The sequence below is a fragment of the Macrotis lagotis genome, chromosome 5, assembly GCF_037893015.1.
Source record: "Macrotis lagotis isolate mMagLag1 chromosome 5, bilby.v1.9.chrom.fasta, whole genome shotgun sequence".
Lineage (NCBI taxonomy): Eukaryota > Metazoa > Chordata > Mammalia > Peramelemorphia > Peramelidae > Macrotis > Macrotis lagotis.
The window spans coordinates 150,537,002-150,563,450 of NC_133662.1; the positions used below are offsets into that span (position 1 = coordinate 150,537,002).

Below are 26,449 nucleotides of genomic sequence, written 5' to 3' on the forward strand. Positions count from 1 at the left end.
TGTTTGAGACAAAATTCAGTTTCTCTAACTGTGGTTGATCAGCCCAAAATGAGCTCAGAATGCTCTACCACAGGTCAGGCACAAATAATCCATGTGAACACCTGGGGAGGGTATTCTAAACTTACATATGTCACATTTCCTTGAGCTGCTTCAATCCCCCAATCAAGCCCCCTTCACTCTATGAAGGCACACTCTGCTGTGTGGTCCTGTGCCAGGGTCTCCCATGCAGTACAATCAATTATAAAGTTCTTAAGAGAGACTTTCAGGGTATCCATTATCGCTTCTTCTGATCCCTTTGTGAGCAATTGCCCTGTGAGATCTCCATAGTTTTTGGGCAAGTGTACATCTGGCATTCTAACAACATGTCCAGTTCATTGTAGTTGCATTTTCTGTAGTAATGTTGAAATGCTTGACAGTTTAGCTTGAGAAAGGACCTCAGTGTCTGCTATTTTCTCCTGGCAGGTGACCTTCAGAATCTTCCTAAGACAATTTAAATGGAAGTGATTCAGTTTCCTGACATGTCACTTGGTAGACTGTCCAGATTTCACAGGCATTCAGCAATAAGGTCAGCATAATGGTTCTGTAGACCTTCAGTTTGTAGTCAGTCTAATACCTCTTCTCTCTCTCTCTCATTTTCTTTCAGTTTTCCAAATACAGAGCTAGCTCTGGCAATGTGAGTATCAACCTCGTTATCAATGTGTACCTCTTTGGAAAGGACACTGCCAAGGTAAGTGAACTTGTCCACAGTACTTAAAACTTCTTCATTTGCTGTAATGGATTGTTCCACATATGGATCATGTAAGTGCTGGCTGATAGAGCACCTGTGTTTTGTTGGTATTAATTGTTAGGCAAAATGAGCACAAGCAGCAGAGAATCCATCTATACCTTGTTGCATCTCAGCTTCAGAGGCTTCATTGAGCACAATCATCTGCAAATACCAACACTCTCTCCACTTCGATCTTGTTTTGTAGCTTTTTCCAGTTGACAAATTTGCCATCAGTGGTAGCTGACCTTGAGGCTATGTTCATCATCAGTGAAGGTGTTTGATAGCATGGCTGAAAACATCATGCTAAAAAGCATGGTAACAAGGACACATCCTTGCAGACAGGTATCGGTACCAAGAAAAACCATTGCAGGTGGAGAAGAGAGTCGTATCTTAGGCCTTGTTGGCAGAAAAATAGCAGTGGCTTTTCATGAATCCCGTGGAGTCACACCACCTAATAGAATAGGCTACATTTACTACAGACCAGTTGGGTGGGTCCCCTATTATTTAAAAACCTATAAAAAGGGTGCAGATATATATTCCTTGAAGTTCTGAGAGACTGGCCCTTAGTAATACTCAAAAAAGTTATTATTTATTAATTAGTACATTTGTCCCCTTTTTTCCCAGGTAAAGGTAAGTTTTTTTCCCTAAAAAAATGAATGGGAGTGGCAGTGGAGAATAAAGAGGAATGGAGTATAAGACCCTAGAGCTGAGGTTGTTGACCTGACATCCATGGTATCCAAAGGGGGTTATTGGATAGAGTTCAGGTAAACTGTGAATTTTAATAGCAAAAAATTATATTTTTCATTTTAATTAATTTTTAGCTGAAGCTAGCAGTTCTTTAAATTTGGAATGAAAGAAAAACCATTATGAGAAAAAAGCCATTAGACTTCACCAAACATCAAAAGGGGGTCCATGACACAAAAGAGGTTAAGAGTCTCTGCTTAGGAGGTATCTAGGGAGTGTAGTGAATAGCATGCTGAATGTGGAGCTATGAAGACTGGAGAAGAACCAAGTTTGACTCTTGCCTTAATCATTTACTAGTTGTATGATGCTAGGCAAGTTACTTAATAAAAATAGCTGACCTTTATGTGATGCTTTAAAGTTTGCAAAGCATTTTACAGCTCTCTCATTTTATCTTCAAAACAGCCATGGGAAGTAGGGACTATTATTTTTCCCATTTTACAGACAAGGGAAGTGAAGCAAACAGAGGTGAAGTGACTTACCCTCTATTACACAGTTAGCAAGGATCTAAGATAGGTTTTGAAAACCTAGGTCATATTGATTTCTGTGCCTGGGCTCCTTTACCTAATTGCTTTATCTTTACTTGTCTTAGTTTCCTCATTTGTAACTATTTAAAAGGTTGCTCTGAGAATCAAATTAGATTATGTATGTGAAATGTTTCACTATGACTAAGAAATGTTTGTTGACTGACTGATTGTATGTGAGGACTTCTGTAACTATACATCCACTTCACTGAGAGACCCAGGAAATCTCTAAAATTGTATCATGACAGGATTCTCCTTGCCAAACATTGACTGGGGCCCCAAGAGTTCCAGAAGCATGCCAAGGATTTTCTCCAAGGGTTCTGTGTCAATCACAGAGGGAGTTTTACAACAAAATTTCTTAATAGTCTCATTTTCCAGTTTAAATTCCCAGTCCCGATTGGAGGAAAGCACAATCTGTAGGCTGCTGCATTGGAGTCTGCTCCTGTTTGCAAATTCCTCTTCTGTGAGGTTAGCAAGCAAGCTGGCTAAACTATGCCAAAGGCTGCTCTATAAAATGCAGAGCAGCCTTCTGGGGCTGGGGGATGGGGCTGGGACTGTGGATGGGGCTGGGGAAAGGATCACCCAGCTCCATCTGAACTTCATCCTAGGGACCTTAAAGAATGGTGTCAGGTCTTTGTTTATCATTAAGGGCTTGAGCTTGGTCCCGCACAGTTGGGTGACATTTGACCTTGAAACCTTGCTCTAAAAAAGTCATTTCTTCCCCTTGCCTGCTTTGCAGTTATCTGTGCCTCAATGAACACTTTATCATGGTAACTCTCAAGGAATGTGCAGAATGATTCTAGGAGCTTGAATGCCACAGCAGTTTCAAGTATCCTGGGCTGCTGTCAATTGGTCACTATTACTCCCTTCTAGAGTAATGTTACAGTCCATATACTGCAGGAGCACTACTCATAAGTTGACAGTGATTACCAGTTTGCTTCCAGGGGCAATTCAAGGTGCATGAGTTCATCAAGGAAGCACTTCATATCCCAGGTCTCTGCTACCTGAACTTTATTTTTTTCCTGAGATTTTTTTTTCCAAAACACCACAAAGAAATGCCAGGAAACTGAATGCATTCACATTTTAGATTCAGGGAACCTACTGTAGCTTTTCAATCCAATTATCTGAATGTTATTTAAATACATGCAATATTTTAGAATCCTAATTTATGAATGTTCTCTCTCTAGAAAAAACATTTCCACCCCTCTCCCCACACCCCCTCCTGGAGAACTTTGGAAGAGAGATTCTTTAAATTCTTCTGACTTTCTCTAATAGGTACTCAATACATGCTCAGTGATTAGTGAGTTATTTTATTTTTTAAATTCTTGGATTCTTATTCTAGTTAACATGTATTTCTACCTCCCCATATATTTATTGCTGGAGGATATCACATTGAGCAAGTAGGATAGTAGGAACGTTAAATGATGACCTATGGCCATTTTATTCCAAACCAACTTCATTTACCTACTTGTATAATCTGAATTTTCAGGGTAAAGAAGATGGGCTGGGGAGACAGTCAAAAGAATGTGTGTTGAGGAAGGGAGGAGGAGGACGTCTTCAGGCGGATAGGGAGTATATTCTACTGTCATCAATAGGTGTAGTTCTCTTGGTATTCATCTGTTCTCTTAGTGTGACTGGGTTAGTGAAAATTCTACACAATAAAAGAAAGTGCCAAACCAGCTAGCCCAGATTTCTCCTTTCTCTTCCTTATCAGGTTCTTTCCAAAAATCAAGTTGGAAAAGTAGAATGGCCAATAATTGAGCTAAATTAGTGAACTAGAGGTTTGATTATAAGGGTTTGATGGTGGAGTGGTTAAAGTTGTAGCAGGAGGAAAGCACAGAGTGAAGTTAGAAAGATATAGGGTTTGAAATCTATCTTTGACAGCTATGTGACCCTGGGCAAGTCTCATTAACTTTTAGTTTCCTCATCTGTAAAATGGAGACAATAAAACAAATAAAACAATTCACAGGGTTGTAAGAATCAAAAGAATGAATGTGAAAGATGAAAGAATTCTGGTTATTTCAATGACAAATTGTGACTCCAAAATACTGATGATGAAGCAGATTACATAAATCCTAATGACCTATCAGAAGCTATTAATTGGTCAAAAATATTTGATGTAGCTATACTCTCATAGTATATATGACTATAGGTGGAGATACTCATATCTCTATTCTAAATAGAAAGACCTAGCATTTATTATCTTGTATCCTGATTGGGGATGAAATATTAGATTACAAATTTAGAATTAGAAAGGAAGTTCTAGGTAATTTAGTCCTACCACCTAATATTATAAGTGACAAAAATCCAGAGTGACTAGATGAATTACTTAAATTCATATTGGTTAAGTGGCAAAATCAGGATTAGAAGCCAGGTCCTCTGATTAAAATCTGGCACTGTAACCTTAGAATCATGTTGCTTTTGAATTGCAGAAGAAATTGTCATATTCTAGGATTGGGATCCTAGAATATTTTAGGGACTAACCCTCAGGGAAACCCTTTGAATTGGCTTTCAGCAGAAAATCCTTCAACTTCTTAAATCATCAGCATATGCAAATGAGCCTTATGAGGATCTGATTTTTGTGTCCCTCAGTATTTGGAGTATTTTCCCCCTTCTCTGAGAAATTGATCCAATTTGTGACAGAAAGATACTTTTTTTTATTACTATCGGTGGGCATTATCTATATTATTTCTGCATATTAAAGCCTTACCTTGTCCTTTGAAAAATTCGCAGTGCTAGGATTCTTAGACACTACTCTCTAGGAGAATCAATGGTAATCTGAGAATTAGGTAGAATTGGTAACTTGAGCCAGGAAAGGTTTGATCACTCATTGGCTTTCTTGTGACAATCAGCTCATCCTTGCAAATTAATTGAGATCCAGAGGAGTCCTCCAGAGAAAAGGAAATCAGTGGGAAACCCAGCAGGTGCTAGATTTGAAGAAGATAGTCTTATTTGGGCCATGGGGAGGAGCAGCTAAAATGTAGAAAAACCACCAGTCATCTAGGCCACAGAGGTCTCTAGGGGGACCAGGCCCAACTGTTAGCCAGGGGGACTAGATGAAAGGACAGAAATTAATCACAAGGTCAGAATTAGTCTTTAACAAATGGCTTTTTAATTTGCTTTAGGCAAACTAACTAGATTATAGAGAATAGGTCAAGGGCAACCTAGGACTTCCATACATAGAGACCTTTCCAGAGAGTAAAGGAAGTGTCTATGAGATTAGTGTAATACACTGAAGCCCAAGGGAGGAATCCTGGAGGTGAGAAAGATTCATTCAGAATGACAAGAGTAGATTTCTGAAATCCTGAAGGTACAGAAATCTCAAGAAACATAAAAGTAGAGTAGTTTAATGTTAGGACAGAATGATCTGGATTCCAGGTGAGGAACTTGGGAGAAAGGATGAAAAAAATATCTTCTTAAACTAGGGTTTTATCTAAGAGTTAAATCTAGGGGGAAAAATATTCTAGAACAGAATGGAGAATTCCTGCAGTCTTATGAACTTGAATTTGAATCCTTGATTCAGACTTGGCCTAGCATCCAACTCCTGAAAAGACTGAAGTGGTTGACTTCAGAGGCAAGAATTCAAATGAAAAACCAGTGAAAAGAGGATTTAAACAATCCAGGCCTGCCTGCTTAAGTTTTTATTTAAGATTAAGTCAACCAAGACTTTATACACTTGTTTTAACTTGGTCACATTTTCTCTCTTTTATTTATGGTTTTAAAGTGATATGTTTACCTGTGATTATATTCACAAGAAAAGTAGAGTGTTATGGTGACATAGTGGAGAGAATTTATTGGACTTAGAGTTGGAAAGACCGGAAGATGAATGTTGTCTTGGATACTTACTAGCTATATGATCCCAAACAAGTCACTAAACCTCTCTCAGCTTGTTTCATCATCTATAAAATGGGAGCAACAATAATAGCAGCTATCTCATAGGATTGTTGTGAAGATCAAATGAGGTAGTATGTTCTGTAAACTTGAAACGACTGAATATGTGTTAGTTGCTGTTAAGTCCCATCTCCATGTGAATTGGGTCATTAATTTCTCAATGTTCTAAGTTATTCCATATTCTACTTATTGTATATATAAGCTACCTCCCCTTTGGTAAAAGTGTATTTTATACACTAATTCTTAGACACTGCTCCCTAGGAGACTCATGAGTCTTTAAAGGCAATCTGAGTATTAGGTAGAATTAGCAAGCTGAGCCAGGAAAGGTCTGATTAGTCATTGAACTCCTTGGAAATAATCAGCTGAGTTCTGTATGAGATGTCCTTCATAGATAAAGAAATTAATGGGAAGCCCGGCAGGTGATGATGCTAGTTTTGAAGAGGTCATCTTATTTGGGCCATAAGGAAAAACTATGGGACCTGTGACTCCAAGATGCAGAGAAGTTACTTGGCTGGGTAGTGGTTATTTCAATAAATCAATGAAATTACAAGTTTGTTGCCTATCCTTTTCCTGCACAAATGTATCAACAATCTGATTTTCCACTATTGCAGAGATATTGATAGCAAGCTTGGGTTAAAATACCATTTCAGGTATTAGCTATTGACTCTGGGGAAGTCATTGAACCTTTCTACACTTTTGTTTCCTCACCTATAAACTAGGGGGTTAGCCTCTATGGTTGATTTTAGATTTAAATCTATGATCCTATTAAACATCTGTTTTAGAGTTTTAGAGAAGTACAAAAGGTTCCTTAAATGAATTATCCAGGCACACAGCTAGGCAATAACACAGATTGGATTTCAATTGAGATATTCCCAACTCTTGGTGCTATCTCCTACTCAATAGCTACATTTATAGTTACTAGTAGTAAAAATCCTTAGTAAACTCAGAGTTGCATGCTCATTTCAAAACTATAAGGGAAAAGGAAAAGTTGGTCTACTCTTTACATTTTACAGTAGATCTAGGTGAGAAAAAAACAAGAAGGGGGAACAGCTGAACAAACAATTTCAACAAATGGACATTTGTTAGGAGTCATACGAGGGAGACCTCGTATTCTCTTCAAGAATACACATAAAACATCACTAATGAACTTGAAGGCAATTTGGATTTTAATGGTTTAGAGCAAAATGGAGAATGGGATCACTTTCAACATGATTTGCTCCTGCACACCGAAATTCAGTTTTCATTGCAATTTCATTCACATCCTCAATTGGAAATAATATGAAGAACACACTTTTCCCCTCTCTATACCTAAGTATATGGAATTGTTTGGTTAGGATAACTCACTGACTTAAGAAAAAAAAAAACAAACCAAAGTGACTTCCTTGAGTCATAAGAATCTAAGTGCTATTGGAGTGTGATTGGCTTTTGAATGATGGAAGTGTATTTCTTTAATATGTTTAATGAAGCCTGGTTTCCTCATTGAAGGTTCTGTGTCCTGGAAGATGAATTTCAGCTTCTAGTTTACCCAGAAGTGGTAGGAAAGAATGTGAGAAAGGTTTGGTGTTGAGTCATAGTAATGAGATGTTTCCTGTCTATGTTTTCTTTTTTCCTCATCTGGAAGGTTGGTCAGCAAACAATTCATAACAAAAACAAAACCCACGACCATTATAAAATAAATTCAGGCTATTATCCAGTATAGAGAAAACATTTTTTAATCTATAACACTTATCTGGTTACATTCCATCATTCCATTCCAATTCTATTATAGAATCCCTATGCTGCATTTCAAGCTCTTTCCTCGATATACAGTGTTAAAGATCATGTAGTTGACAAGAAAATTGGACCTTTAAAAATCTTTAAACTGGATGAAAAGTTGGAAAGATGTTAAAGTGGAGAAATACATGATTAATCATTTTTTGGAGTATTTTTCCCCTCTTCTACATTACCTATGAGAATAAAAAAAAAAAGAATTTGAAAAGATCTTCAAGAAAAACAAAGGTTTCAACCACATATTAGTGCTATAAGAATTTCTTTCAGTTAATAATAGTTCTACAGTATTTAAATATAAAAGTGTGATTATTATGAACAGATTACTTCCCCCTTCTACCCCAAATGAGGAAGTATATAAAAAAGATAGAAAAACCCCCACAGACGGTTCTTGGTAAGTAGATTTTAATTTGTATCTACACTGTGTTCTTCTCACTTCATTAGGCTTAGAATTTGTGACTGAACAGCAGTGTTTGGGCAGCCTGCTGCCTAGTTGGAGATGTCAGAAGCAATTACGCTCTCAGATTTAAGATTTTATTATCACACATATCCTGTCTTTAGCTATCTGAGTGGACAGCCCAATCAAGGATGAGAAGTATTTCATCATATCTTTCCAGTTGTTGTGCAACTTTATTAGCATCTCATTTTTAATATCTCTTTGTACAATGTGTACATATTTGAAACTGTAGCTAAATGGAATCAGTCAAGTGTTTGAATTTTACATCTTTCTTTAATTTCCTTACTCTTTCATTGGAATAAAGGAGACATGTTAAACAACACGATAAAGAATCTTCAAAAACCAACATGTGGGATTTCCTTGATGCATCTCAAAAGAGAAGTCAATGAAATGTCCAAGAGGTAGGTTATGTAGGATAGCTATGAACTTCATTACACCAGATGTTATTATCTTTTTCCATGACTTCTTAGAAAGAAGTATATTTTTTTTGGGGGGGGGTTGGTATGTGGAATAGTCTCACCAGAGTATGGAAAATTTTTTCTTGACTTCCTCCTAGATTTTCATTTTTAAAATTGCTACTGGAAGAGAACCTGAGAAATGAAGTTATTTGATATTTTTGAGGACGAGATCCTGACCCCGCCCCCAACACATGGAGAAGACATTGAAGAACTCCAGTGACAGGAACATTTCCATTTTAGGACAGTTTTAATTGTTGGGAAATTTGTTCTTATATTAAGCCAACTTCTCCTACTAGTTTTCCCCTTGGGATCATGACAGTTTTTGCTGGAGAGAATTTTTTTCTTCCTATGATCTTATTTTCTTAACTAAATATCCTTTAACTGACACTCATATAGCATAATTTCTAAGTTTTGATTACTATATTTTTAAGCAAGGCAAATGGGGTTAAGTGGCTTACCCAAGGCCACACAGCTAGGTAATTATTAAGTGTCTGAGACCAGATTTGAACGCCGGTACTCCTGACTCCAAGGCCGGTGCTTTATCCACTATGCCACCTAGCCGCCCCTTGATTGCTATTTCTTAAACACACTTCAATTTCTTGATGTTATTGCTAACATGTGGTGGCTAGAAGTGAAGGTGATATTCTAAATGGAGTTTTAACAAGATGGAGTTCAGTGATATAATTTTCTCCATTATTCTTCATTTTTCTTATTAAGATCACCAAAATGTAAAAAAAAAAACAAGTAGGCCCTCATTCTAATTAGGCTACCCCTATGACCCTAGATAATGATAGAGTTCTGAGGGGGTTACACATATCATCTCGCCAATTAGGATATATTCCTTAGACTATAAGTAGTTTAATTGTATATGGTTGCTCTGTAATGTTTACCATTTTAGGTTCCTTTTGACTCCCATGTTTGGGCTTAAAATTTTCTATGCAGATCTGGTCTTTTCAGCAGGATTGCTTTAAAGTCTTCTGGTTCATTTTTCCCCTTGTAGGATTGTACTCAGTTTTGTTGCATAAGCTATTTTTAGTTGTAAGTCTATATACTTTGCCTTCTGGAATATTATATTCCAAGTTCTCTGCTCCTTTATAGTGATGGCTGCTAAATTGTCTGTAATCCTGATTGTGACTCCTTGGTCCTTTCTGACTGCTTACATTCATTTCTTTGAATGAATGACGTATTTATTAAGTAACTCATATATAAAGTACTGTCCTAAGAACTAGAGATACAAATAGAACATGAACACTTTCCTTGCTGTCTCAAGGGGCTAATTTTCTAATAGGGAAAGACAAAACAAATATGAGTAGCAGCTGCAAGTCAAATGGAAAGTTCAAATGGAAAGTTCTCATGTTCCTTAAGGTTCAGCAACAAAGTAGATGGGAACGACTCTTTAATGTCATTTCTACTTATCAAATCATATTAATTTCTAATGTTGGACTATCTGATATGATATGGTCAAAGACTTTAGCAACAAGAACTACCCCGCCCCCAAGTAGTTGTGTTGGTGGCACTTGAAGGATCAATTATCAGACTTTATCAGCACAGAGGCTTCCTCCCAGGATAATAACATGGACTCTGGAATGGAAGAATTACTATTCCCAAAGGTCTTGGGTTAGGTCTTGGGTTATCTTCATCAGAATCTGAGGGAAATGGAGGTTGAGTTGTAATTTGCTATCTAGAAAACCTGGATTTTGGATAAAATATTCTTAAGGGTTTTATTTTGAGCATTTTAAAAAAAAACTGACCCTATGAATTCCTTCTATTCCCATTTAACTCTGTGGTTCCAAAAATCTTTGAACATTTTCCTTTAATTTTTTGTAATATGATATCTGAGGTCTTTTTTTAATCATTGTTTTTCAGAGAGTCCAGTTATTCTTACATTATCTCTTTTCACTATCTTTTCCATTATCTCCTTCCCAAGTCAGTTGTCTTTGCTATGTTTTATTATATTTTCTTATTTAAAAAAATTAACATTTTATTTTTTTCTTATAGAGTCAATATTTCTTCTTTTGTCTATTCTAATTTTCAGGGAGTTTTTAAGTTTTGTGTCAAATTTTAATTCTCTTTATAATATTTCTTCCATAGCTCTTATTTCTTTTTCAAATTTTTCCTCTGTATCTTTATAATTATTATACTACTACTAATATTTATTAAAATATATTTATATTATATACATATTTAAATGTGTACATACATATAAATATATGTATCATACAAAGGCAAGAGTTTAAAAGAATGTGACATACATACATTTCCAGTGATCTATTTTAACTTGTTCCCGAGCCATGTTTTTCTTTGAGGGTTTGCTTGTAGATGTTTTGGAGTCACTCTTTTCTAGATTTAAGACTTGAACATCACTATCATCAAAATAGCTTCTTTTAAAAAAGTGGGAGGTTTGTTTTTTTGTTTCTTTGGTCATTCTTCCAGTCTGCTTCCTAACTTTGGACTTCATGTTAGTGCTGAACTCTGTATACTTCTGGAAGCTATGTCTGGACTGACCCTATATCTTTCACGTTCCTGTAACTAGGTGCCACAGTATATAGAGTATTAGACTTAGAATCAGAAAGAACTGAGTTCAAATCCAGCCTGAAACACCTGCCACCTATAAAACTCTGGACAAGTTACTTAGCATATAAATACTTCAGTTTCATCATGGGGAGGGGAGAAATAATATATAGCATCTACCTCCCAGGATTATTGGGAAAATAAAATGAGATATTTGTGAAATGTTTTGCAAAGTACAAAATGCTAGATAAATGCCAGCTATTGAGGGCTGGCTCATTCCTGAATCTCTGGAACAACTAACTCAGTCTGGTGACCTGAGAGTTTTCTTATGCTCCCAATATGGTCTGATCTCGGTCTGATTGCAACCCTTTTGGCCTGATCTCTGCAAGTTCTTGACCTTTGGGCTTATTCCAGTTATAGTTTGCAAAGAACGCTTCTGGAATCAGTTTCTATTAGACAATTATAATGCTTGGTTAGTTCACAGTGATAATATTTCATGTTATTTTTGAACTGGGATTCTGGCCTTTGTTATTCTGCAAAAGGCTTCATATTGGCTTGGTGCTTGAACTCAGACCCCTGATCTGCTCCTGGAGTCAGTCATGTAGCTTTGGCTAGTTTCTGAACTTACTCTTTGCTCAGTACACAACCTAGAACTTATGGCCACTCTTTACCTTGAACACATCTTTCTTCAGTCAGCCCTGAAGATTTTTGGAACAGAACTACAGAATTACTAATTAGTATCTATTCCTGCATCTTGCACAAGTTTAGATCCTTTTATGCTGGATTTAGAACTTCTTCTTGCTCTGTGTTTCATCTTTCTTTGTGTTGGAATGTTCCAGATAGCCATTTCCTAACTAGACCCCCTTGCCCAGGATCCATAACCTCTTTTATTATCTCTCTTTGCCAATCTGTTCTGTAAAAATGATTCACTCTGAGTTTTATTTTATTTACTTTCAATTAATGAATTAATGAATTTTGATTTTCAAATTCAGACTATGCCTGATGGATTTTTTTTTTAGATTTGGTTGGAAAAGTAGTGGGGTAGAACTTAATTTTTTATCATTCTGCTGCTCTTCCATCTTGCTTTACCTCCTTTGAAAAAAAAATCAGGGATAATTACTGTCAGGACATCCCATCATATTTATGAGTTCTTTCAAGATCTGCTATGCAATTTTTCCATGTCCAGTGACTTTAATTAATTAAGATATTTAGGTACTATCTTATTATTTTCCTATCTTTGCTTTCAATTTCTTGGTAACTATATTTTGTTGTGGTTTTCTCAGACTGATGTTTATTTGTGGTAGGACTTTCTCTGAAGGATCTGAGATCTTATAGATTGTAGGTATTTCTTTCAATATTACAGATCACAGTGTATCTTTCACTGTCTATTCTCTAAGACTCATCTTTATCTTTCCACAAATTTGCAATTGCTGTTTGGGTGCCCCTTCTTATTGCTTCTTTGGATAATGTAGAATTCTATGACTCAAAGTCTATTTCTTGGAAAAATATTGGTGTTGGAAAAATACTAGCCTTTGTTTCTAAACCAGTTTATAGTCATTAAAACAACTTTGCAATTTCCCAATTATATTTGCCAAATACATTTGCCTTTTTGCTTCTGTTCAATATTGGGTACATTTTCCATTTGTTGTGTTTGCTCCAGATATATATATATATATATATATATATATATATATATATATATATATACACACAAAAGTGGGTGAAATTTATAAGTTGTTTTTCCAATTTTTTAATCATAGTATGGGATTAAGAATTTTTCATCCACTTTTTTCCCATGTGGATAGTAAAAAGAAATTGCTTTGAGCAATTATATATCTCATTTAGAAGTTTCTGCAATGTTCTGGAGCTTGATTCAATTAATACAATGTATTTGTCTAAAAGGAATAAATGGAGGACTTCATCATTTTTAGAAAATTCCTCTTTGATAACAAATTGGCAGGGAAAAGAAGGAACAATTAGAGTTAAATAGATTTGCCTTTTTCTATCATCTATTATTTTGATATGTCCACCTAAAAACATCCTCTACATTCTTCAATCTTCCTTTTACCTAGAGCATACCTTTAAAAAGTCCCTTTAGAGCTTTTGTGATAAAATGTGGCATGATAGTAAGGATCATTGATAATCTGGGTGATCAGTAGGAATGGTGGCTAAGCCAAGATCAGACATTTGTCTACCTGACTCTTACTCAATATGTACTCAATCACTGAGTGAATATTGACCACAATATTATTTTACGGGATGACTAATTTTGACCAACTAATTTTTGTCTATGAAAAGAGTACTATAAAAATGGATAATTTAGTTCTGGAAATGGATGCTAGGTGGACAGCCCACAAAGCTTTTTCTTGGGTATGTGATGAAGCCAACAAATATTTACCTAAAGGTCAAAGATAATAACATTTCTGTTGTACAGGGTAGGAGAATGGGTTTTGATGTTAACTACTATTTTCTGATTATGTTAATTAAAGATGGATTCCTTATGTAGCAAAACTACTCAAGCTTCTGTACCAAGGATCTACTTTCTCTAGCATGAAACCCAAGGAGTTAATTGATTAAATCCTAGCCAAGAAGGAATTTTAGACTTGTTAGATATTCAAGGGCCAGTAGAGGGCATTAATATCCCCATTGGGTTGAAATTTCAGTATCCTGAATGGAAAAGAGGATTGATGTAATGGTTTTTTTCAGTCTTGAATGGAAAAGAACACCGACCTTGAGCAAAATCAAGAGCCTAATCCTCAGCATTATAAACAAAGATGTTGCAAAGAGGCAAATTTTGTCTCTGTTTAGGGAAAATTCCAAACAATTAAAGTTTTCTTCAAATGGGATGAACAGCTTTGGGTGGTAGTAAGTTTTTTTTCTTTTTTTTGAGGTCTTGCAGCCTATTTGTCCAGGAATGTTGAAGTGGGGATTCTTTCTCAGGTATGGTTGGACTAGTCAGCCTTTGAAGTGCCTTCCAGCTTTGAGATTCTGTAATTCTGTGATGTAGTTAAGGTGGAGGAGACAGGAAACGTGGGAGAGTGAGTCACCTGCATTAAGGGAAGGCAGGGATAGAGTACTTGGTCTGTGAGTTGTGATGTTAGGAAGGAGTGGGTTGAAGGGTGGTAAATAAAACCAAGTAGGGTGACTCAAGCCTGGGGTAGGAATTTTGCCTCACTTAAAAACAAATGGGAAAATAGAGTGGTCAGATTTCAAAGGCTTAGGTGAATTAATTGCTTAGTTTTCTTCAAAGCACAGTTTAGGTGCCAATCTCATTCATTTGGCCTTTCCTGATCAACTATTGTTAGTATTCTCTCCTTTCTGAAATAAAATCATACTATTTTATATGTAAGTTGCATTTACTTGCATACTCATCACTCCAAAGTAGAATGTAAACTTCTTGAGAGGAGGGTCTCTTTCATCTGTATTTTTATATTTCTAGTACCTTGTATAGAGTGGATACTTAGTGAACATTTATAAAACTGTTCCTAATTGCCAACTGAGCAGAGGTGCCTGAGTTCACCAAATATCTTGGCAGCCACACCTCTCTATCCAGCATGTGACTCAGGACAATTTGCTGTCTGATCTTTTCATTTCTATAACAAAAAATAAAGTAACATGGTCTCATAAAAACATAGTTAAGTTTGTCTCTGAAGACTAAGCAAAATAAAACAGGGGAAAAGAGTGCCGTCTTTCCCAGAAATTTCACATTGTTTGAAATCAAAAAAAGCCTCAAATTCATTAAAATAACGTATATGTCAAAAATAAAATTTTATTTATTTTGATTATATTAATCAAAATACGATTTGATTTTTTAATGGATGGGGTTCTGGAAAAAAGGAGTGGAAGCAAATAGAAAGTGAGAAAATTGTTACTTAAATAATTCATGATTAAAATAATTTCAGTTGGCCTTTAGTTCTCTTAACTGAATAAATCTGGACTGAATTTAAACTGAGTGAGAAAGTAAAACCTTTTAGAAACTCTTGGGACCCGAGATGAGTATAAGTCTTATTTAATTTAAGAATTGGGCAATGGCATGAAAAATAGTACTTAAAGTTAGAAGATCAGGATTTGAAACCTGCTGTCCCTTATTAACCAGGGAAATCATTATACTTCTCTTGATATTCCTTTTGCATTTGTATGAGAAATGAAGGGATTTTTTTCAAATTACTTCTAGACTATAATATTTTAAAATATTCTTTAATCTGGATCCTTCCATTCAAAGGTTTGCTGTGGGTCTTAGATGAATTTACCACCCATGCTAGGTCAACCTTACAACTCAGAGCTATGTTTTATAAAAGTTTTCTAGGTAACAACTGAAAAAATATATATACATATATGTATATACACATATGTGTGTGTGTATGTATGCATGTATACTCTTTGGGCAGGTAACTTTTGAGACTTAGGGTCTCTAGGACTGCTAGCTTCTATTTCTCAGGTTATTGTGATACCTTTGGTTTGAAGCTAACAGAATGTTTGGGTTCTTTTTAATTTCAGGGATCATGGAGAGATAATTCCAATCAATGAACTAAGCATGATTCTACTTTTCTCTACCACTAAAGTAATTTTCAAGATATAGAGGTGATCTAGATCTTCAAAGGTTATGTTAGTAGGGTGAGAAAAAAAAGTTTGCCTGGAAATAAAGATTAATAAGTTATTTCTAGAAAGGTGGTAATTAAAACTTTAGACAATTTCTATCTAGGAGGTAACTGAGGACTTTGTTGTAGTCACATATTTTATTTCCCAAATATATAGGAAGCAAAGGGGAATGGATAGAGTATATGGTATGAAGCTAGGAAGATTCATCTTCATGAGTTCAAATATGTCTTTAGACACTTAATAGCTGTTTGACTTGTCACTTGCCTCTGTTTGCCTTAGTTTCTTCATTTGCAAAATGAGTTAGAGAATGAAATGGCAAAGTACTCAAATATTCTCAAATCCAAATGGGATCACAAAAAGTAGAAAATGACTAATCAACAATAACAAAATGGGAAGAAAATGAGAGGTGGCTTGTTTTAGTGAGATGAATGCTAGATTTAGGAAGATTTGGATTTAAATCCTATTTCTAACCCTGAATGATTTTGTGTGCCCTGGGCAAATTACTCAACCCCCTCAATCTTTCAGGTTGAACTCTAAGACTGTTATATGAAAGTTTTCCAGTCTGCATTGGTGCTTTCCACAATGAGAACTTAATATACCATTTATTGGCACCAAAAAAGGAAAAAAAACCTAGCATAATTCAAAGTTTATTTCATTATACTGATGAATCAGGAGCACCATTTTTTGAAATACATAAGATGCTGTTTGAACCCTTCTTCAAAGCTAATTTAACCTTATGGACCTAAAATGAAAGAGAAAGATCCCCTGGCACCTTTAAAAAGAAAAAAAAGAACAAGAGACCTCGATGAACAAAATGACCTTGATGTTCCAACCCACATTAACTGCACAGTATTTTGTAAAACTCATCCTGAGATCTAAGGTGTTCTGTGAACTCTTGCTGAGCAGTTAATGACTTAGTATTTGCCTACCAAATCCATCCCCTTCTAGTGCGTGACTCATTGCTTTGGGGGGCATAAAGCTGAACTACCAAAAACCAATTTTAGTTCTAAATATAATTTTGACTCTTTGGGAAATAATATATAGTGTGCATCATTCAAATCTCAGTGTTACTGGGTGGATAAAAATAGTTGGAATTAGGTTATTGTTTCTGCATCAGGCCATGTGATTTCAGCTGTATTTTAGATTCTGGCATATGATGATCTTATAAATGAAGGTCATTCAAATATTCTATATATGAGGGCATATATATACAGATACACAGTGATGTCTCAGAAAATCATCGAGCTAAAGTAAGAATGACTACTTATTGTATATTGTGTTGTGTATGGTTTTGAGTTGTGTAGTTTTCTGGTATTTAGATCTCACTTAAGACTAAACTAAAAGAAAAAAGAAAGGTAATAAAGAATAATCTCTGATAGTCTTAGATTTGTCATTGCCCTAAACTAGAAAGCCAAATTCACAGTGTTATTTTGCCAGTTGTTTGTGTAGATTGCAAGGTTTGGTTTGGGAATTTTTCTTTCCACTGGACATGAAGCAGTTTTTTATGTACCCTATGTCCATTTTCTTTTCCCCAGTTCACATAAATATTGGTGTCATCTTCAATTGGAAGTAGGAGAAAAGAAAGCTGAATAAGAAAGCTGGCTCCAATAGCCATCAGCTGTAATACCAATTCCACTGATATCTATCAAGATTAGCTACTTTTTCAGTACATAAAATCCATTTATGCAAAAGGAAAATCAAATAAACTCTCATTTTAAAAAATCTCTAGTGCTTTTCCCATTTCCATCATGGAAAAATGACTTCCCACCACTGCCAGTCAACTTATAGTATTTTTCTAATAACTCATATGAGTAATCCATCAGTTTGCAAAATAAATAATCTTTTCATAAAATTGTTTAGCCGCTTGCTTTCTCCTTTGGTTTTGGAAACCTATTGACTTTGAGAATTTCATTTAAAATAGAGATATATAATATTCAAACCATGATAATTTGTGCATTTTTGGGGGGTCATTTTAAAGCTGTTTTTGACACTTATGCAATCATAGTGATAGTAAATAGATTCTTCTCAGTTAAGATAGGTGGATCAGTCTGAGTTATTTAAATTGACATACATTGGTAAGGCATCAACTTAGAGAGGTGATGGTATTTCTCTTCTGGGTAGGGAGGACTTTTAGCTACCTGGAATTCTCTGTCCCCCTCCCCTCCACCCCTCACTATTTGCTCCTGGCCCTTCCCTCCCCCGTCCTAAGCACCAGAACTCCAGATCTATATATGTAGTCTATTATAAAGCTATTGTAGTTAAGAAACTCCACCCCTATCCAAAGTTTGTTTCTGCCCTAACAATGTTCCCTTTGCTTTGGCACCTTTCCTTCTCTTTTGACCTTTCAATAGTAACTCAACCCCCCTTTTTACTTCCCCCAGTTGGATATTATATTCCAGTTTTCTGGATAATTGACTTTACTGCTCTGTGACTTCTAAGGCAGGAAACCAATGGAGCTTAGCCTGAGCCCACTTCCCTCTATATAAAACACCTTGTTGCCCTTATCCTTTAGAGTTGTCTTTATCCCTGTGCTACCCTGATGATGCAGGAGTCTCAGGAAACTTGGTATAATAATAAGTTTTATCATTGGAATAGCCTGTATTAAGCACATCATGACCTATTGTCTAGGACTGAAGATCACAGTGCAGAAAATTTCCTGGTAACACACTAGGTTCTCTCCTTTCCTGGTCTTTTCCCATTCTACTCTGGAATTGTTGTCTTGGTCCTAGTGTGGAGAGTTGGTGCTTCCAGATTAGTTTTGGAGGATTTAGTTTGGGGGAGAGTATGATGTTGCCCTAGTAACCCTCTTTGTGGCCAGTTATTAGTAGTAGCCAGTTGCTCCTGCCTCTGCCTCAGTTCTGGGCATGACCAGTTTAGTAGGACCTATATTTTCTGAATTGCCTCAATTGACTAATTCTTCTGCTCTTTTAAGTTCTAGCAAAGGTCCTAACATTTGCTACCAGAAGTGGAAGTATACACACACATGCATACACACACATACACACACACACATACATATACACTATAATATATTATATTATGTAATATGTTATACAATATTATATATATATATACTTATACACACATACACACTCATATATATATATACTAACACATAAAAATGCCTACACACACACACACACACACACACACGCATACCCCACACACATAAACAATTGTTCAAGATAGCTGTGTTTAGCCAAGGACAGACACTGTCTTCTCTACTTTTTGTCTGCCCAAATTGAAACTCTACTCCCTGTTTTGTTTTAGGAATTCTTCATTGCCTTAAAGCCCAAAGTGCATGTTTCTGGGGACCTTTCACCTTCATTTCTGGAGGTAGATCAATAAACACTTTGGCATACAATTTGAAGTTCCACAGACCCATTTTCCCCTCAGCTTCTTTTTTACTATTTGAATGGAGTTTCTTGGTTTTCAGATGATTATATATTCTAAATTAGCATTTCCCATCATTACCGTGTATCTCAGCTCCACAAAGAAAACAAAGGTTTACTGGTCTCACCAATTTCTGACATCTGTTGGTTTCCCTGTCAACTGTTTTGCTCTGATTAAGTAAAGAACTCGAAAAGATAGAACAACATTGCTTGTAAAGAAAGATATAGTGGGACTACCTAACCACATATATAAAGTTCAAGTTCAAGCCAGATATCTAAGGATACTTAAAGAATTGGCAAATGTGATTGCTAAACTGTCAATAAGCTTTGAAATACAAGAGAAAAGAAGAACCACATTGGAAAAGGGAAAATGATCTTTCAGTTTTCCACATGGGCAGAAATGGAAGCTGTGAACTAGAAACTAGTGAATTTGATTTTGTGGTTGGAAAGCTATTGAATATATGATTAAAAGATTAATCTATGAACTTTTAGAAAAGAAAGAGATCACAAGAAACCAATAGAACTTCTCCAAGAGCAGTTCATATAGAACTAACCTAATATCATTATCTCATGAAACTGTTAAACTTAAAGATGATTTAGAATACTATAGATATTTTCCAAGTTTCTAGCAAAATATTTCAAAATGGTATACAGTGGAAAAATAAATACTCAAGTCAGAGGACCCAGGTTCAAATTTCCTCTTTGATTTTGATAAGTCACTATTTCTGCAAGTCTCTATTTCCTCATCTCTAAAATGAGTAGGTGGAATAGATGAACTATGACATCCTTCCAGATTTATATCTATTATCTTAAGGCTTGTATGCTGCTTAGAGAATAGATGAAAGAATGTGGACTGGATAACAGCGTAATTAGGTGAATTAAGAATGAGTTGAATATCCTAGGCCAGAATAGTCATTAATAGTTCAATGTTTCCCATGCCCAGAAGTTGTTTGTAGTAACTTGAGAGACACAAGTGGCAAAGGTAAAACAGATGCTCACCCATGTGGAATAAGATGGGAATTTTGGGACAATACCAGCTTTTGGGGGTTACCTTAAAAGAAACCCAACATTTGAGAGTCCTAGAGACTGATTTTTAGAAAGGAAAGGAAATTTCATAGGAAACACATAGTTTCTTGAGTGGCATAGTTCTCTGACATTGCCTTATAACTAACCTCAAACTTATAAGTTTGTGGACTAGATCTGTTAGTCAGAGAAAAGAAATGGCATGAATAGTGTGCCTCCTAGAGAGAAAAGAACATTGCTTACATAGTCCCCACAGTGGGATGAAGAGTAAGAGATTAAAAACCTTGATGTAAGGGAGCAAAAGCCAAGATGCTTTCTCCCTGCTATTAATATGAGTTCTTTAATAGTGCTGGTCTGATGTTGGAGTCAAGAGACACTGTATCCCACTGATTAGACCAATATGAGCTTGGAAGGCTCACTGTAGGTTGGACACAAATAGTACATATAAATATTTGGAGTAGAGATGTTTCTAAATTTACATATCTCTTAAAACCATTCTCCATTTGATTCATAAATATGAATCAAATGGAGAATGGTTTTTTGAGGTATCCCTCAAATGCCTCCCTTATGAGGAATCAATGCATTTATCTTGCCAAACAGTCAAAAGTGAATTTCCCTTAGGGGAAATTCAAAGCCTTCAGAGGATATATGTATGGAGGTAAAGAATATATTTATTAGTCTTTGTGTTTCCTCCATTTGTTTGTAGATGGTTATGAATTCTTTGCATTTTTATGGGGCGAAAAAAGTATCCAATACCCATATTTTAAATTTTCCTTGGTATGTGAAAGTGACTCTTCTCATATCTGTTGAGATCTAGCCATGAATTATATTCTAATATTTCCTTAAATAAACTCCTGGTAAAACCAATACATGAAAAAGAGTGATTTTTTTAATATCAGTACTAAAAATCGAACCTAGTCTCCTTAAGCTCAGAGTTATAAAGATCCTAGCCTAGAACATAATTTACACCTTGGACATATGCCTGAGTATGAAAGAGTTGCTACCATAACATGAGTCTATCTTTCCAAAAGTCTGAATCAATCAATTCATTTGGAAGTCAACCTTCATCATTGAAACTCATTCTTAAGGAGAGGTACCAAAGGGTGGGTCCTAACTGACCAATTAATCTTGGACATAACACTAGGTTTTTAAGACTTAATCAGATGGCATTAGCTTTATTGACAAGTTACCAATGAAAAAGTTCCTCATTTTATAAGGAGATGTAATTAAAAGATCTATTTTCTCCTCTAAGTAAGATCACCAAGTTCCAAAAAGAAGCTCATCATTTTTTTTAAAGGTTTTTGCAAGGCAATGGGGTTAAGTGGCTTGCCCAAGGACACATGGCTAGGTAATTATTAAGTGTCTGAGACCGGATTCGAACCCAGGTACTCCTGACTCCACTGTGCCACCCCAAAGTTCATCACCTTATAAATTAACATCTGATTACCAAAATTTTCATCTTTCACAAGTTATGACAAACTCATAAAGTTCCTTGGGGAAGTTGCTTCTCAAACTCTGAAAATGAAATAGAGAAATGCTTATAAAATTGGTAGATGATGTAACATTGAGAGGAATAGTTAACTCAGTAGATAGATGAATGAGTTAGGATTCAGCAAGATCTTAACTGACCAATATTGTACCAAATCTGAGATGAATTTAATAGAGATCAATCTAAAGTCTTATGCTTAAGTTCTCAAAAATAATTTTTCATGTACAAAGAATGGGGAGGTATGCCTAGAGAGTAGTTAATTTGCCTTAGAATATGGAGATTTAATGAACTGAAAACTCAATATTAATAAGCAGTATGATAGACCAAAAGCTAATGCAGTCTAAGATATTGAATGGCATATTATCTCAGACTAGAGGTAGTCTTTCTGTACCTTACTTTGATCAGAAACATCTGGAGGATTAAGAGTTCTTGATGTCACATTTTAGAGAGGTTATTGGAAAAAGTATTTTCTAGGACAGAGTAACCAGTATGATAAAGGTTCTCTGGATTATACCATAAGTGGATAAGTTGAAAGATCTGGGAATTATTAACTTGGAGAAGAAAAGACCTGAATTGGAAAATATGATAGCCCTTTTCAAATACTTAAAAACCCTTCAAAACTATGAGCAGTCATTAGTAGTTACGAAGTAGCAAATTTACATTTGATAAATGGAGGGGAAAATCTTAGCACTGTCCAAAAGTGGAATGAGTTTCCTCAAGTGGTATTAGGTTACTTGTTACTGGAAATCTTCAGGAAAAGGCAAGATAACCATATATAGAATGTATCATAGGAAGAAGGTATATTTTTTTTCAAGCATGGGCTGCCTAATACTTGGTGTCAGGTCCTTCCTAACTCTGAGATTCTATGATTTTTATGATTACTCTAAGAAAAAGAAATAGAAGCAAGATTTTTTTATTCTTTTTCATTTCCCATTTTTTTGGAGCCAACATTTTGTTTAAATTATTTAGGTTGTAACTGTTATAATCTCAATGTATTTTCATCTTTACAATTTATTTTAACTTATTAGAGCTCTGAATTTTCCTAGGATCTATCAATAATCTCATTGCATTAGACATTTCCTCTTGAAATGATGGCTATGTCTGTAATACATCTCCAACTATTATTTATAATATGATTTTAGCCTTGTTCTTCCAGTAGAATACTAACTTATTGGTTGTTGGATGGTGATTGCATTTTAGGAGTAATTCAGTATTTCAAATGGATTTTTGATCTCATTGATGGGGTTATATCTTCCCTTCATGCAGATTGCAACTCATCCAATTTTCCTTACCTTGTATAATTCTAGTTTAAGTCTCCTGCCCACAGGCAGTTTACTTAACAATTTTTCTCTAGATTTTTAAAAATACTACTGCATTAGGTTAACAAAGGAGAATTCAAATTATCAATCTGTTATTCCTTATTTTAGCCACACTAGTGACTGCCTTTTCTGATCATGCATTTTTAATATAATTTAGGCCATTTTTTTGCATACAATTAACTATTAATAATGTATTGCAGATTATTTAGGTCTACTTTTCATTTCTCAATTATCCTTTTAGGTGACTTACAATTTTGATTATCAGAAATTGTGACACTCTGTTATTCATGATCATTTAACATCATTGGTAGAAGACTTCATTGAATCTGTGATCTCATAATTATGTACACTCCTTCCATTGATGCTTATCACAGCCCCTGTGAGTTTACTCATAGTATGAATCTCATCCAAGTCGTTCCAGAAGTTTGCCGCAGGGATCCATCTAATAGTCTAGCAACTTTCTTTGAATTCACCTGGTATGATGCTACAATAGAGCATGTTATCTAACTCTTGGTTATTGTTTGAACTGGACTATCTTTTATTTTGGACGTAAAATTCTTTTATGACAATCTTTATGCTACAAATGTTTTTTGCATGTATTTTTTAAGATGTTGTAGCTTATTTATGTGTACTATGCAACTTTCTATGCTTTCTAGGTGATCCTCATTTTTTCAGAGATCAGAATATTACAAGGCTTATAGTCTTGCATTTTTTTCAACACAAGCCTATTGGTGTTAGGGAAAAAAATGAGCAATTACAATTTTGAGGTCATTAACAAAATTGCATCATTTCCCATAGGCAATCTAGGATTCTCTCTTAGTCTTGTTCAATTTTTTTTTTACAAAAAACATTTTATTGATATCTTTTGCTTTTCATTTTCTAAATTACCTCATAAACTTTCCCTTCCTTTCTTCATAACAAATGATTTTAAAAAAAGTTGAAAAAAACTAGCAAAACTCATCAATATAGTTCCTCCTTATATGCAATTTCCATATTCAGAGACCCTCTACCTCTGTTAATGAGTATGTATGTGGGGGTTATCTTCTCCTAACTCTTCTTTGGGGTCATGCTTATTCTTTGCAGTTTTGAAACATTCAGTTTTTTTTGCAAGGTAATGAGGTCAAGTTATTTACCCAAGGTCACATAGCTAGGTAATTACTAAGGGTCTGAGATGAATTTGAACTCAGGTCTTCCTGATTCCAGGGCCAGTGCTCTGTCCATTGCACCACCCAGCTGCCCGAAACATTTAGTTTTGATTGTTTTGTTATTCTATTTACAAAATTGTGATTGTTGTTTTTCTTTTTAAATCCTATTTACTTCATTTTACATTAGTTTCATGACTTTCTGTAGCTATATATTTGTATGTATTCTGTAGCCATCATATTTGCTATTTATTATTAAAGAGTAATACTCATATACTGTAGTTTGTTTAGCCTTTCCCCAAAAATGGGCATCTACTTTTCTTATAATTCTTTACTTTCTCAAAAATTGTTCTTATAAATAGTTTAGTATATATTGGACTTCTCATTCAATTCTGAGTCAAACTCACTGTCCATTTGAAATGCCTGCCATAAAAATACAAGCACCTATACATTTTGGGGTATACATATTATTTTTTATGTGTTTATGTATATATATATATATATATATATGTATATACATATCAATAGACAGTCCAATTAAGTGGATAATAAATAAACTTAATCTACGTATTCTCTATTTATAGCTAGTTAAACTTTTTTGAGTAAATATGGATATAATTTAGGAGACACTGTAATATTTTATGACTGGATGCAATTAGCACAATGTCCTCCATAGAGAGGTACATCTGAAAGTCCACAACATGCACAGGGAAACTCTCTTCTATTTGAACTCTGTGCTGGCATCATCAACAATAGTGGCTAATATTTTCAATGTGCACCTACCCCCCCTTTCTTATACTTCACAATAATCTTAATAATTAAAGCATTGTCAAAGTTATTTCTCTAATTTTATTTGCTTAATTAAGGAATCCTTTATGATCTTAATATTATGAATGAAAATTAAGAATGTCAAGTTTATAGATTAAGAGCTATGTAATTCTTATTACCCTCTAATATATAGCTTTACTATATATATACATATATATATATATATATAATCTATTTTCTTTTAATTTAAAAGTTCTATTATTTACCATTGTGTCAGAATTTTCTTTTAAGGATATAGAGAAGTTGAATCCAGTTATAGCTGCATACAGTGCAAGTCTAGGTATGTGATTCATTGATCTTTAAGTGTGGGAACTGTTATCTTATGCACTTTTTAAAAATACTTGCAGTGCCTTACATAGTCACTCAAATGTTTTTTGAGTGAATGAACAAATCTGAGGACAGAGGTAGATAAAAATATCTAAATAATTTAACATTCATTTTAGTTATGGTATAGTGGACTATGTTATTTGGTCAAATTGAATATATTTGATTTGTCTTTGTTTCCCAATATGATAGAAACTGATCCATCTGCAAAGGATAACAGTGTGCTGAGCTGATGTAAATTCCTCATGTAAAAGAGACTGGAAAACTGCTTCTAAGAGAGTCATGATGTGAAATGGAAGTGCTTGAAGAGACAGTGAAGCATTAATAACAGACATTCTGTAACTGGTTCAAATCTGTGAGCCACATGGTTAGCTTTTTTAAAAAAATGAGTATGCTGGAACTGTGTTATCTTAAAAAAAAACAAAACTTCACTCTGATGATTAGAGTTCTCTGCTGATGGCATCCAGGGAGAGACAATAAGTGTAATAGGGATTCCTTGAGGCCCTTCTGCCTTCTGAGGACACGCCCTGTGAATACAAGCTATATTATTTACCTCCTTTGCCATTTGTATGATTCTATATTAGATGAAGGGAGAACAATATCCAGCATCTCACTGTCTAGATTTTGTGGTCAGTTACATGTTGATGCTCTGAAGCAGAAGGAGTGACCTGCCGACATGATCTTCAAAACATAGTCCCTTTGTGCTGAGACAAGGACTCATTTGGCCTTTGGATGTGTATATGGAGGAACAGTGCCATATAGGAAATAAACTAAGAGCAAATTCAATCTCCTCAGAGAGCATAGTAGAATAGGAAAAAGTGTATCCTGAAATACAGGGCAAAAATATTTGCTCTTTCTATATTTTTGAAATATCTTTGTAAAAGTCAACTGATAGAGTAGTCAATTAATTAGTGTTCATCAATATCTATCAGTAGGAGGAATATATCTGAGGTGGGATCAAATTCATGACAATAGAGAAGGTATACACTAAACTCCTCAGGGTACCTCTGGAATAATAAATAAGGGGGAGAAAACAGAAGTCAGATTCTGTTGAAGTGACTCAGAGCATACCCACTATGTCAGTTTTGTTGACTTGATAGTATCAGCAATATCCATCAGACATGAGGTAACTGGTAGTACTGAATGGCATACCCGTCTTTAGAAAAGAACATTGTGATTATAATCTAGCTGACTTGTGTCTTATTTATTGATCACTGT

The 26,449-nt window shown here is 35.0% G+C and overlaps 1 long non-coding RNA gene across 1 annotated transcript in view; it reads left to right on the forward strand.

Moving 5' to 3' along the window:
* Positions 1–642: 642 nt before the first annotated feature.
* LOC141488030 (uncharacterized) overlaps positions 643–26,449 on the forward strand; it is a 95,969-nt gene continuing 70,162 nt past the window's right edge. The window contains exon 1 of the long non-coding RNA XR_012468569.1: positions 643–727. This is a non-coding gene — a long non-coding RNA (uncharacterized LOC141488030). The remainder of the gene's footprint in view (positions 728–26,449) is intronic.